We start from the raw sequence: 15,600 nt of genomic DNA on the forward strand, positions 1-15,600 counted from the left end.
AGAAGACTCCACTATTGGTGTGGGAGATCAATGACTGTGTATGCATGACCCCATCAAAAGGGATGTCCACAGTCTTAAAAAAAAAAAAGAAAACTTGTTTGTGATGTCAACATTTGCTTTGAAACAAGGAGATGAAATAACCAGACAAGAAACAGTTTTTACACAACTTGTATCAACACATTCTGTCTGTCTGTTTGTCTGGTACAAAATCTTGTACACGCTACTTCTCACACCTCCCAGTTTTGGATCAAGTTAAAACTTGGCACAATTATTCATTGTCCCTACACAAAACAAAAAAAATCAATCAAAATCAATTAACCAATCAATTAATGAAGCTGTGGTAATAAAATAATTTTGTTTAATATAGAAAAGGGAAATGAATCTAACAATAGAGATATAAGACTGTAAATGTAATATAGAAAGGGAAATGAATCTTACAATAGAGATATAAGACTGTAAATGTGTAGTTCTTTCCTTTACATAACCTTTTAAAAAATCTATTTTTTTTGAGTAATAAAATTTTGTTATTAAATACATTGATTTCCAGAACGTGGTTTTCCAGTGCAAGTGTTGGTCACACTATTAAAGCTTGGAAAAAGTATCGGGATATAAATAGAAAATGTAAATAATAGATTATGACAATAAACGATCTTTCACTTCAATTTTTTTTTAAATTTGGGACTTGCAGCTTTTTCAGCGATCCTAATATTGGATCGGAAGTTACGTCAGAGGCTCCCTTTATTGCGCAGAATTCGACTGCTTGGTGCTGTCTGGTAAGGTAGGGGTTCAAGAACGATAAGGCAATCCTGCATCTTCGCCTCGCTATATGCATATTAGCTTTGACAGAGACCCTTTCGCCTTTAGTTCATTTCAAAGTATGAATTCAGGTACAGAAGTTCATGAATATTTGAGTCCAAAGATGAGATAAATATTAATTTAAATCAATTTATCTAGATTATAGAAGTATCTCTGTGAACCTGGGTAGCGACGCGGGACCAGATGACACTGCTGTTGGGTGTCTTGGATAGTCAAGTTAGATGTTAGGCTGGAACAAAATCGCTGGTAGGTGATGAAGGCCGGTTTGGAGGTGCTAGCTCGAGTCCTCAAAGCTTATTAATATTACACAATATTTTCTTTACTTTCTTCTCTCAATAGTCTTGGTACTCCAGGAATATGCATATAGCATTCATTCATAATTTCGTAATGCCAAATAGTTTTTGAGGTTAATAGTATATGAATCAAACAAAAACATTGTATCCTTTCTCCTCTATCCGCCCATCTCATCCTCGTGAAACCACAGAGACAAGCTTGTCAAATTTCGGCTGTGGGGGGTGACACGTTCGCCTCACATTATCACTTTTAGAGCCGGCACTAGATCTACAACATGACCCAACATTCCATTTCTTGGTCTTGATGTAGTAGCAAGGTGGTGACCTGGTGTTGTGTATGTATCATTACTGTTGGCGTTCAGATTTACACTATAATTTACTGTCGTGATGTATGATTCAAGTTGGTAGCTGATGAAGTTGCTGTATCCCGGGATAAATTCACAGTTGGGGTGAAGGGCATGTTCAGGGAATTTTACAATCTGAATCTACACAAATAAAATGTGGTCTCGGAGACACCAGAATTCACGACGTACACACACTCGCACGCGCGCACACACACAAGGGCGACAACGTGGTGAGACAAAACGAGAAATTCGCTCTCCACTTCCAGATTAACCCCCCTGATGGATTAACAAGGCCAGCATTTTGAATACGACTAGTGACCAGAAGTGTGTTCGGTTCCTAACCCCCCCCCCCCCTCGAACAAGACTAATGGGAAACTGGACACCGAAGTGTGCGGGGGGAATGTCTTGGTGATCGCTGCGGGGACAGGTCTACGAGGCTCTCTCCCCCGTCTTGCCCGTTTGCGGCGTGATTTATTCCAGGGCGCAGCTTACGCAGATTAATCTTACGTAGTGATTTGCACAGGCGGGAATAAAAAAGCAATCAGAAATATCGCTCGTCCCAGAGGAAACCTAGAGAGGGCGTGGGGTGTGGTTAGGGTAGCACTAGACAATACCGATGGGCCAGGGGCGTCAGATATTTATGGCGCAATTTCCGGTTTTCCAGTGACGTCACGGAAGGGAGTTTTAGACTGCGACTCTCTGAGAATCCCCCCCCCCCTATCATCCCCCCCCCACCCGATTTTTTTTTTATCCTTCACAACACATCCCGAATTTTCAGCTTCCAAATTTTCACCCTCACATTTGGAACACCTTTGGACGGCAGACGATATAGATCACGCGCGGGAATGCGATGAATAATACAATACCAGCGCGTGAGTGTCCTACAATACCATGATGGTCGTTGGAGATTTGACTGGAAGGGATTTGTGAAACAGCAGACACTTATTTGTAAAATATAAACATGAGACCAACTCTCTCAATCTCTCTCTCTCTCTCTAAACTTCTCTCAATAATTCACTCCGTCTCTCTCAATCAAAAACTTATTCCTAATTGGTCGATGGACAACCATCAAATTTGTGACTACCCCCCCCCCCCTTTTCTGCTCTTTTATTCACAATCATTCTCTCTCCCTCTCTATATCTCCCTCCTCCCTCTCTATGTCTCCCTCTCTATGTCTCTCCCCTCCCTCTCTATGCCTCCCTCTCTATGTCTCCCTCCTCCTTCTCTGTCTCCCTCTCTATGCCTCCCTCTCTATGTCTCCCTCTCTATGTCTCCCTCTCTATGCCTCCCTCTCTATGCCTCCCTCTCTATGCCTCCCGCTCTATGTCTCCCTCTCTATGTCTCCCTCTCTATGCCTCCCTCTGTATGTCTCCCTCTCTATGCCTCCCTCTCTATGTCTCCCTCTCTATGTCTCCCTCTCTATGTCTCCCTCTCTAAAATGATCACTAACAAATTATCTACTATTCAACTCTCTCTCTCTCTCTCTCTCTCTCTCTCGATCCAGCGTCTCATAAAAAAACAAAGCTCTGAAAAAAGTTGTGTAAAAGAAAATCAAACAGCCTTTGTCTTTGTAAATAATAAAAAAGAAAAGCAACTTTCAAATCCAAACCAACACTTTAAAACAAAATTAAACGCCAGAGACTTCCACTTCAAAAAAAACAAAGACCTCAAAGATCTCATTAGCAGCTCTGTCAGACGCAACCCCCGCCCCCTAAAGCTTTATACACATTGACCTGTATCAAACGTCGGGAGTAATGACCACAAAGAACACAAGTACATCAGGTGAACATCAGACATCAGGATGTCACTTTGAACACAAGAAACAGATCTTTGAACACTTCTTTTTTACTATCGCAATTAGAAAAAAACAACAAATGGCCAGTTCATTTGATACAAAAGATGTACTTGTTAAAACAGTTTATAGGTCTAATTATGTCCTGATGCAGACGCATTGTTCTTAGAATAACGAAGACATACGTCTCTTTTAAAAACCCATAACAAAAGTTCGTGTGTGTGTAGCATATACTCCACACACGAAAACTCACACATACACACACACGGACATAAACCGGAGATCAAAGAGAGGTGGACGCTTGGTGACGTCGTGTGATGTCAAGGTCAAAATGTGAAATGCTTTGAGCCTTAATCTTCTTGAAGACCCAGTCAACGCATTATAAAAGTAAAAAGGTCTACACTTGAAAGAGAGAGGGAGAGAGAGACTGCCAGGAGACGGAGAAGGGAGGGTGGCACCATGGTGTCACATTAGTTAGTTGTTGTATTTGTGTGTGTGTGTGTGTGTGCGCGCGCGCGCGCGAGCGCGAGCTTGTGATGACATTTAGTGTGAATATAGTATGTGATATTATCTAGCAAATTAAAAAAAAAAGTGTCCCATTTCAGACATAGGGATCTATAGGGCCAATGATGTAAAAGTCATCTGTTTCTGTGTCCCACGGTTAACGAGGGGGTCATGTGGCCAGCACAACGACCAACCGCCTTTACTTTTCCCCAACTATTGTCAACTACCCATTAGAACTGGGTGGACTTAGAGGCGCACAAAGTTCCCGAAATTTAAAATCCCAGTCTTCACCTGGATTCGAACCCCGGACCGCGTCCTCCAGTTAACTAAAATGGAGATGAATATAAGTCGGTCCTTTCTCCGATGTATAGATACAAATGTTTATCCACCTTAAAATATGGATGAGTGAAAGTTTACTGAAAAAGAGAGAGAGAGACAGAAACAGACAGACAGAGACATAGACAAAGAGATAGAAATGAGTAACAAAAAGAAAGAAAGAAAGAGAACGAGTGGGAGAGACTGAGGGAGACAGACAGACAGACAGACAGACAGACAGAGACAGAAGTTAGAAAATGACTAACAAAAAGAAGGAAAGAAAGAGAACGAGTGAGAGAGACTGAGAGAGAGAGAGAGAGAGACAGAGAGACAGAGAGAGCGGATGGAGAGCGGCTAGTCTGAAAACATTGTGACACTGCCAAAGACAATTTGCCGAGCCAATGAAGCGAGACCACTGGTTGTCATCTAGGAGCAAAATGGGCTCAATATCAGGGCAGTCTCGCAGAAGCCTGGGGCCTTAACTCACGCCCCCATGTCCGTGGCCAGGCCACCCGGTCCCTTGTCGGTCCACACAGGGGCTAATTGAATGAAATCAAGCCAATTAGACCGAATGCGATAGTCTCCCCCCTACTCTCTCCCGCCCAAAAACTTAAGATTAGAATGAACAGGAGAGGAAGGGACAGAACCAGGGGGGAAACTATCAAAGGGAGAGGGGGGATGGTCTGGTTTAAAAGGGAAAAGGATTTAACGTCTTCCAGACTAACACGTAACTTTTTTTATTTGGTGTGGGGGTGAGGGGGGGGGGGAAGTGCTCAATTTGATTGAGATGTTAAGTTTTAGCAGAAGTATTGATTATATTTGATAATATTGGCGTTTAGAGTTAAACAAATAGTGCAACATTTAAACGATGTCGCTGACAGACTTACGCAAAGTCTTCCATTGTCAGGGCTATCTACAATAACAAAAAAGTAAAATGTTGCATTTAGAACAAATCCTGAAACTGTGTAAGGAATAACCGCCCCTGCTTTTCACACTTGATGGCTTCCCTTTGCACGCTATTATCTAACAATAAAATGATACAAACAAAAACCCCAACATTAATCCAACGTTAGAGTAGATAGATATATTCCTTCACCAGGAGGAGGAGGAAGAGAAAAAAAAAAGCCCAACTCTTGCCACGTGTGGTTAACCTAATCATATTTAAGACTAACACAGCGCTGTGGCAATATTAAAACAATATTGAGACCCCAGCACGTGGTATTAACAATGTCAACACGGCTCGTTTCTTTACGCAATGAGACAGATTTCCTGTGAGTGAAGAGAATAGACCAGGTCTTTTTGTTCTGCCAGAAAGACGTGGAAAAGAAGAGAAAGTTTAAAAAAAAAAAAAAAAACTAATCAAGAAAAAAAAAAAGCGAAAAGAAATGAAGTTTTAAGGAGGCAACAAGATGGCGTACACCCCTCATAGAAAAGAAAAGATGGCGTTGAGCAAAGGAAGATCACTCTATACAATTTTTTGTGTGTGTCCCCTTTAAATTTCTTTGATTGAAAGGCGAGCAGAGTTACCTCTGTTATATAAAGTCAGATCGAACCCGCAGGTCAGAGAATATATTGAAAATTAATCAAGGGGTGTGGGGGAGGGGAAGAGGTATCCATTTATCTGAAGAAGGCATTGGCCTTGTAACACATGTTTCTAGAAGTCTCTGCCACAAACAGGGGCAGACAATGAGTGAGCAGTTTGCTTTTTTTTTATTATTACCTCCCCGTTCCCCCAACACCAGTATTTTTTTTTTTAGTCCGTAAATGTGAGAAAAAAAAAAAGGGCGTTTGTAGCGGGCGCATGGCGAACGTGAGGCAATATCAAGTAAAACAGGTATGAAGAATGGGAGGTGGGCCAGAGGGCGAAGTCAGCCCCGCGAGTGTCTCCACTTCTTATCCGCTGCAACCGCAACCTTCTCACCTACCACAAACAAGACCTGATCCACAGATGTGGCTGCAACAGCAGCGCCGAGGAACTCTAGCACAATAGTTTGTTCTCCAGCCAAAGAATGGGCCGTGTTTAATGCCTCACCTTTTAAACCATTTTTATTACTTCAATTTTTTTTTCAAATAACGCAATTTGACGTCATTTTAGGTTGGGAGTATCAAAACCACACCAAAATTTAAAAAAAATTAGCAAACTTCGGCCAGCGAGCTGTTGAACTTGGAATAGTTTAACCCTTTCAAGACACTTTTTTTTTTAAAATAAAGAATTGAGTGACGTCGAACTTACAGGGGTTAACAGGAAGACCTGAGGGCGGTTGGTTCACGGTCATTGCTGTAACAGGTGAGAGAAATGACTCTTTCTAAACCCCCCCCCCTTCTCCCCCCCCCAAGAAAAAACAAATAACATCCATTTTATTATTTTTAATAAACGAGAGTGAACGCTCTTTAAGAAAACCAAAGCAAGGTACTTGGTGACTCTTCCATATCTCAACACTAAAGTAAAACAGCAAAACGTGAAATCTATGTTGTTATGTTTGGCAAGGTGAGTCATCATGACCCCTTTGTAGATTCGGAGTCTCTCTCCTGCCCCCAAACTCAAACTGCCAGAATGGATGGATCCTCTTGGGTGAGAGTCAAGAGCCAATAAAGATCCAATGTACTCGTTTGTAGTTGAAAATGGGTGCAAATCTTCATTCCTGGAAAGTCAGTACAGCCGAATCTTCGCTTTAGCCAACAGGGTCTATATTAAACAGATGAAATATTTTGTTTCACATAGTTTTTGGTTTTATATTAGTTTTCCCTTTGACGAGTTAATCAATCAACTAGTAACCTAAAAATAAACTCCAATTAGTATTATTATTATTATCATAATGAAGTAACAGAAATTCGATGTCATAACCTGGGCAGAGCGTTATCAAAGGGGGCTACAGTTCACTATAGTCACCACTTTAAAATCTTCTCTCACAAATCTGCAAGTGGCATGGTAAGTCTGCAGCACTACCGCCCACTGACACAAAAATCTTTCAAGGTGTTATGGAAAGGGTCTCTACGTTCAGGGTCTCGGAGATATATGTTACGTCATCTTTCAATTTTCAAGGTGACAAGGTCATGAAGATATCCTTTAAGTCAGTTGCCTCCTTACAACGCGATAAGTTCAAGGTCATGAAGATATCTTTTAAGTCAGTTGTCTCCTTTCAATGTGATAAGTCCAGGGTCACGAAGATATCTTTAAAGTCAGTTGTCTCCTTTCAATGTGATAAGTCCAGGGTCACGAAGATATCTTTTAATTCAGTTGTCTCCTTTCAATGTGATAAGTTCAAGGTCATGAAGATATCCTTTAAGTCAGGTGTCTCCTTTCAATGTGATAAGTCCAGGGTCACGAATATACATGTTAGGTCAATTATCGTCCCTCTTCATCTGATATCACGACCTGGTATATCACTATTTTAATTGAACTTTCATCCTCGCTTAATTTACCCAGCCTTGTTTCCATATTTTATGTTTTCTAACGCTATCAGATAGTGAAATGTCAATGAAAATTAAATTATTATTGTTATAAATATTTATATTCTAGTATAAACAGCTGGTTCGATTTTCTGTTTTCAGATTTGAATCGTGTGCGCGTCAAAAGCTAGCCGCATTTCGTTTCGTATCACCCCCCAGCTTCTCCGTCACTTCCCGCCAATTCTCGTGAACAATATGATTGGCAGGTAGACACAGCACCGGAAATGCAATGTCGATGTATGGACCGTAGGAATGTTTGAGATTTACTGCGGGTTTTTTAGGGTCAGCTCTCTTTTTTTCTGACGTGACTCCCGCACTCTCCCCCCACCCCTACCCCTCCCTTCCCACCACAAACATTCAATAATCGAACTTTCTAGCACAACAGAACGAAATCTCTGACTAACGGACGCACTCTAACAAGTACTTGTGTTGTTTTTTTCACAAGACAAGAGACATTGCGAAACGGCAATACAGACGAATTTAAGTTTAGCAAGGCTCCAGCTAATGATTATAATCAATGTCAACAAGTCTCGCGCGCTATGTTTTAATGTTTGTCTCTCGGTCCCATAACATCGTGAGACTGACATTTGGAGAGAGTATGCCATGAGTTGGTGTACAGTCCATAGTTAGTACGTTGCTATGTCGCCCCAGAGCTTGCACTGTTTCTATTTAAAGGCTGTGACCTATATAATTTCGTGTTACTGAATTGATTCCATGCACAAATTTTTGTTTAATTGTTTGGAAATTCGAACCCGGGCACATAGTTTGGAGGTATAAATAGTTGGACATTTGTTTTGCAACAGCGCCGACGTTTGACGATGGATTGTGGTGAATGAAAGGTCCTTCATTTGCTTGCCCCTCCTTGATATTTCATATTTTGGGGGTTTTTTTTTTGGCACAACGACAGACTTGCCCCTTCTTGAGGTGAGGTAGTCAGATAGGGCAACCTTTTTTGTTTGTCATGTTGATATTGTTAATACCATGTGATGGTGTCTCAATATAGTTTTAATATTGCCACATTTTGTTTTGTCAGCAGCCTCCACAGTGTCAGACAGACGTTAGTGAGGAAAGCGTCCTCTTCCCATGGTGGTGGTGCCATATGGAATTGAGTTCATTGCAGTTGGCGGGAATAAATGATTGTGGTGTCACCTGGAATGCAAAGGAGAACCACCCACGGAGATGGCGGCAGGTTTCAAGTGCATTGAATGGCATCACCGGGATCAAAGATATATGTAACACAGAGAGAGAGAGAGAGAGAGAGAGAGAGAGAGAGAGAATACATCCCCGGTGTGTGTGTGTCTCTGATAGAGAGAGAGGTTCTCATTGGTCAAGAATCTCAAGGGTAAAAGCCTCAAACAATCACGTAAATGAACAATTTAGTGTTTATTTCCAGCTGGGGGTTGGGGGGGGGGGTAAACTATGAGTCAAGGTCTCCAGTGCTGTATCAGACCTCTCAACGACAAGGTAGACTTTATCGCTTCATCGCTCGGCCAACTTCTCTTTCATCAAGGTTTTTGTCGGAAAAAAAATGTTCTTCTCCCCCCCCCTTCCTTTTTTTTAAAGTTGAGGATAAAAATTGGCTTCTATGAATAATCATATACCGAATCTTGTCTCGTATAGTGTTTACTTAACACAGAAGTTAATGACTTACTATGATTCTAGACGATCTGCCATAATAACATTCGACTTGCCAGCTCAGAGGAAGAGGACGCGTTGAACACTGACGCATAGGATGACGGGAAGGATCGTCTGCTCAAGCAAGTGACATTTGACCTTTGGACACATTGTGCTATATATGCATTTTATGTCCCAAAGATTTTGAAAGATTTGGACCGTTACTAAAAAGTCCAAAAAGTTTATAAAATAAACGTTTTTTTGTATTCCGAATAACTTGTAATAGTTAGACCAGGACTTGACCAGCACAGTGCATTCAAGTAAAGTCCACTAGCAAGCTGGACCAATACAAAGTAGACTATTGACCAGAGCAAATCAAGGATAAAATGTGTATATTGTGTAAACATGTTCATGCGTTCATGATTTCAAGTATCTAGATCTATTTTTTTTTAAATCTTCTGAATACACAACTAATGTGTTGCTGTTTTTAGAAAAATATCTGTTGCGCACCGCACTATTATGGAAACAGACTTCTATTGTTGCTCTGACCTAACACTAGGACGATAGAATATAAAGATAGACACAAGACCGCATAGGGGTCGTGTTGGCCGTGGGGTAAAGCTAGGTAAAGTCACGATTTTTTATTTTCGTGATTTTAAGGCGCCCTTGAGTCCACCCAATCTCTAACGGGTACCTGACATAAGTTGGGGAAAGTAAAAGCGATCGGTCGTTGTGCTGGCCACATGACACCCTCATTAACCATCTACCATAGAAACAAATGACCTTTACACCATCTGCCTTATAGATCATAAGATCTGAATGGGGCACTTTACTTTTTACTTAACAAGACAGCGAAGAGGTAGCATCAAGTTATTGACAAAAAGACTCAAGAACCTCCGAGCCAGTTACTGAAAATAACATTTCGATTCATCTTCATTATTACCCCAGTTACTTTAATTCACGTTAGCGTTTCTTATGATGTCTGCTGAACAACAATCAACAACAACAACCTCATAGTCTCACAAAGTAAGTAATCTACATGCTACATAACATTTCTAAGTATCGTATACACAGGCAGCATCACAAACAATCAAATCCGAAACTGGGCCATAAATTGCGATCGAGGCCCCTTTCTGGCCTTATTGTCCTTCGCAAATATCGTAAGCTAAGGCTGTACAGCCATAAGACACTTCTACAGGGAACAGTACCAGTGGAAAGAAAGAGAGGCAGCCAAAAGGAAGTGACGGAAAGACAACGTTAATGAATGGGCGGGCCTGTCAATAAAAGAGAACATAATCCTGGCAACAGGCAGAGAGGAATGGAGAGACGCTGTCAACAGATCATGTGTGGTGCCCCAACGATCCAAAAGACTACCGGAGTTTGTGACAGTACATGTTCACATGAAATCTACGCCAAGCACAGTATTTATTAGAGACTCATTTTGAGAGAGATATTTACCAATCACTAGATCTATGTACACTGGATCTATGTACACTATTTACGCTTGGCTGAACGAGTCACTAGCTAGAGAGTATTTAAAAAAAGTTCGAGCCGTCTTACGAGGAGGGCGATCTCATAGCTGGGCCATTCATTCCAAAAGAAAAGAGAACACAAAGTCTAGTCTCAGTGCACACAGGAGGACAAGAAAACTGATAAGCTTCAAATCTTTAGTTCCTTGCGAAGAGTTGGTCAAGAAATGGGGGTGAAACGTTGGTTAGTTTTAAGTTTGTGTGTGTTGCGGTGGGTGTGAGGAGCTTGAATGTAGACCCCCGAGACGTTAATAAAGTTACGTTAATGGGTTCGCATGTAGTTAGCTAAGTGTACGACTATGTGTGTGTGAGTGAAAGTGAGAGCTAGGTTAAAACAACTTTATGTAAATGAAGACTTAAGACTTTGGTTTACTGATTTAAAATTGGTGTCAGTACTGTTGCCTACGTGTAGATGGGATGGACTCAACGAGCTAACATCAACATTGGATAGGAGAAGAGGGACAGTGAGAAGAAAGTCTCTCTGCAACTACTTTTAAAACAGATTGTTCAAAACGTGAGACCCCCCGTGTATTAGGACCTGCGTGCGAGTGTTGTTTAGCTATGTCCACTTTTTGATCAGAGTTCAAGCATTAAGTCAGGGGAGGGGGGGGGGAATAAAAAAAGCGACTTAATACTACCCCAAGAAAAATATAAATTGCCATTGCCAAACGTAACAAAAATATTCTTCTACCAATTAAACGATAGATTAACGCCTATCTCTCTAGAAATAATTTTTAAATTTAACAATGTCAATGCTTCGGAATGTGTTTTATAACAAGTTAGAAAAATATGATTACAGAGAAATACATTATAAATAAATAGTGCATGATTTCAAAGCAACTAGATCTGTAATGAAGGTCAATCCTAAAATCTGAATAAATACATGGTTGAAGTTTGTTATTGAGTTGAGTGTACTTGGGCTCCACCAGAGAGCAAAGTGACCACGTCTGACCATGCATGACTACGATACGACAAGTGGACAAAGTTATGTACATGATTGTATCATATCTTGACCGTGTCAATGTCTACAACCCAGGTTACAACTGTTACTTCTAAATAGCCTATAATGGAATTCAAGTCTCTTAAACCTCAGCCTAACCTTATTGCTAATATAGGCCTACCCATATGAAACGAAGAGGAGATTTGAACCCTTGGCTGAGCCAGTTATTCATTTTATTTTAGAAATTCTGACAAGACTCTACCATTTTTGTTTTTTAAATTATAAATCTGAAAGGAAAACGCCACAGATTATTTAATGAGGTAATCCGAGTGTGTGCAGAAGTTAGTTTACAGAGAAGGAAGGGACATTCACCAAGTACAAAGTGCCGAGATAAGGAAATGCGCGCACACACCACAGCGACGAGCGCACGACTAACCTCGTGAAAGACGTGCTAAGCCGCACTAGCTAATGGCAAGCCAGTGGGCGGGGACTGACACGTGTAGCCCCGCCTTTATATTGATTCCCCGTGTCCTCTTCAACACCGTGGCAGCTACAGAGACGGAAAGAGGCCGAGAGTCAGAGCGCCTGTCAGCCCTGGCAGTGTCAGACCAAGAGTATCTTCCCCGTTTAGTGCCATTGGCTGCGTTAGCGCCTGTTTTGTAAAGTTTGTTTTGCTTTGTACCAAATACAGGACTCTTACATAGAACACACATTCCTCTGTCAGCATTGAGTGCACAGATCTTATAATCGACTCTACTGTTTAAGAAATGTATTACTGTACTTAGGAACATTCCAACCCGACTATATCTACTGGCTTATGTTTCAAAGGCTAAGAAAATTACGTAATTAATAATCCTATATCTACATCAGTATATCTATGCACACAGATTCAGCCAAGCAAGGAACATATACAATTATGTAGCCAAGTGGTCACAGCAAACATAATAACATATGTGTCATGAGGTCAAGTTTAAAAAAAAAATGCTGTTGATAAATTTTGCGTTTTTACAAAGAGTTCACTCACATTAACACACTCTGTCTGTCTGTCTGTCTGTCTGTCTGGTACAAACTGTGTACACGTCATATCTCCCAGTTCCTATTCTCGGATCAAGTTGAAGCTTAACATAACTATTCATAGTCGATGACAATATACGAATCAATCCATTGATGGCAAGTCATTTAATTTTGTTTTATATAGAAAAAAGGGAAAAAAAATCTTACAGTATTGACATATACGGCAGTGATTTTGCGTCTCTTCCTCTTATATAAACTTTGTCTCTTTTTATTTAAAAAAAAAGTTTTTTTGTCTACCTTTTACTTGCTTAATGTTTCGGTTTCAAGCGCAGGTCACTGCATTCTAAAACAGGAGTGTTTCAGGGATAACTCTTTCAGGTCGTTAGGACTAAGGTTACATAACTCCAGCTGTTGTTTTCAGCTTTATGGCCTTGCTTTGGAGGGTTTGTGCAACACGAGATTGAAGGGTGTGTGTGTGTGTTGGTTCTAGCCCAATAAGTGCATGTGTGCATGGGCGCAAGTGTGTTTTTAGTTTTTTTTAAAGCGGGGGGAGGGGGCCTTCATGAAAATGCTGTTTCTTATTTATCTTTCTATAATTTACATTTTAATTAACCAACATATTAAACATATAATATAACACACTGTACTTTGGCTTTGGTAGCAATAGGTTTACTAAATGATATGAAAGACATGCATTGTAGGAAAATGTCCGTACTAAGCTGTCCATTGTATACTTCAGATTTCTTGAAGTTGATAATACACGTATCACTGTTGTAACGCCTTGGGGGAATTGGTCATGGGAGGGGGAGGGGAGGAGAATGCTTTGAAAGACATTTACCAAACATGACATCGAAGTCCTCTGCTGACCACCAGATAGGCTCACCATTTGTGACTGCTGACCACCAGATAGGCTCACCATTTGAGTCTGCAGACCACCAGGTAGGCTCATCATTTGTGTCTAATAGATCTCTAATAGACAGACGTTACGACCGTTAACAGGGGACTTTCAATTCAGAGAGGAACCTATTTCTAGACTCTGTGTATTTCTGTTAGACTCTCTCTCTCTCTCTTTCAATTCAGAGATGAACCTATTTCTAGACTCTGTGTATTTCTGTTAGACTCTCTCTCTGTGTGTGTGTGTGTGTGTTGAGAGAGATGGAGTCAGAGAGGGAGAACGAAATGTGTCGTATTATTATCATACTGTCAACATACCAGTATTAACGCTTCAATGTTTTTGTATGCTTCTACTTCACACGGTTCCACTTTGATTTGCCACTGGGACCAAAATAATAAGTAATAAGAATACAAGTAAAATAAATGTTAACATTGATGACAAGTGAATGTCATAAGATGGATTAAAGCAATGCCTTGACGGGGAAACGATCCAGAGGGAAGTGTTTCTATTTTGGTAACAATGCCTTTGACAGGAGGAGATAACCGAAATAGATGGTCTTGGTAATTCCGCAGTAACTACCTCCCTTTAAAAAAAATGAACAAATGAGAAGTTGTCCATCTTGTCCTTGTGATTTGAATGCTTAGTATACTTGATATTATACGAGCTAAGAGTTACATTGTTATGTAACGAGGGAACTTCAAATAATATGTAAATATGTGTACAGTCTTTTAGTACAAGATTTAAGCATTATTAAAGAAAAAAAGTCGAAACTTTAGTAGAATCAGAAGTTTTTACTCCATTACTGTTTATTCCTAAAGTACTGGCATGAAATCTATAACATGGGCTATTATCCATTAATATCGGTGATATCAGGCCTGAATAACCAGAAGCATAAAAATAAAAATATAAGAGGAATATAAGAGATTCTGCACTGATCAGTGCGTCAATATCTTCCGTTTAATATATAGTTCATTCCTTAAAGATACAAGTTTGTTGTATTAATAATTATCATGTGAAAGTCTGGGAGTTCTTGTATACATTATATTTTTGTTTTTGATATAGTATTTCTACAATTTTAATCGTAAATCTCTATTGGTGAATTATTGTGATACATTTTAAAACTACATTTGTCTAGTTAGTTACCCATTAACAAAGTCTAGTGTCATACATAAATACAGGAATTAAAACATATTTTTCTTTACATATATGTGATCATAAACAAAATTGTATCCATTTCCCAACACTATTTTTATTTAAAGAAGCAAGGGCAGTAATCAAATAAATACAATTAAAGTGAAAAAAATATTTACACGCTTACTTCCCTTGCACTGTTCTCTCAGGCCAGAGCACATTCGCACACAGCTTGTTTTCTAATATATCTACGCTAATAAAGAAAATCTTCTTTTTTTTTTAAAACGCTTTCATTCCTTTGTTACTTATGAAAACACATGGCATCCCTTGATCCTTAGACTTGAATTTCGCCAGGACGAGCCCAAGTGAGCTCTTTATAAAGTAGCTAAGGTGATAGAGTGTCATTGCTTCTTTCTATTTGTTAGTTAGGTACCTACATTCTGTCGCGACCACGAGTAAAACTATGGTGGATCATTTGTTGGTATTGGATGAATAGATTCCCATGTGACTAAGTGTAAGTCCAAGATCTTGGAGGTTATAACTAGGGAGTGACAGTGGGAGACCATGACAGAGAGACGTGTGAGTTGTGGATCTATATTGTTCAACATCTTGTTAGATCACTTGTGTTTTCTACATCAACAGTTGAAGTTGAAAGCTGCATATACAAAGTGTCCGTGTTTAAATAGAAGCTTGTTGAAGTTTGAGTTAAGTTCTGCAGTAAGAAATTATAGGTCTACACAGGTATAGTTCGACTACATGTCTGGAGTTTAAATAACACAAAACGACCAAAGTCTCAAGTCTAAAGTTAAAATGTACAAAGAAAAAAAAGAAAGAAGGAAATTAAATAGAAACAGAGGTGTATAAGAAAGGAGGCAGAGGCGGCAGAAGACAAGAGGCAGAGAAGGCAGAAGACAAGAGGCAGAGAAGGTAGAAGACAAGAGGCAGAGAAGGTAGAAGACAAGA

The 15,600-nt window shown here is 40.1% G+C and overlaps 1 protein-coding gene across 3 annotated transcripts in view; it reads right to left on the reverse strand.

Annotated features, from left to right (window-relative positions):
- The window catches only part of LOC106072317 (paired box protein Pax-5-like), a 205,106-nt gene that overhangs the window by 130,021 nt on the left and 59,485 nt on the right, over nucleotides 1-15,600 (reverse strand). The gene's annotated exons all lie outside the window — the stretch shown is intronic.

The sequence above is a fragment of the Biomphalaria glabrata genome, chromosome 2, assembly GCF_947242115.1.
Source record: "Biomphalaria glabrata chromosome 2, xgBioGlab47.1, whole genome shotgun sequence".
Lineage (NCBI taxonomy): Eukaryota > Metazoa > Mollusca > Gastropoda > Planorbidae > Biomphalaria > Biomphalaria glabrata.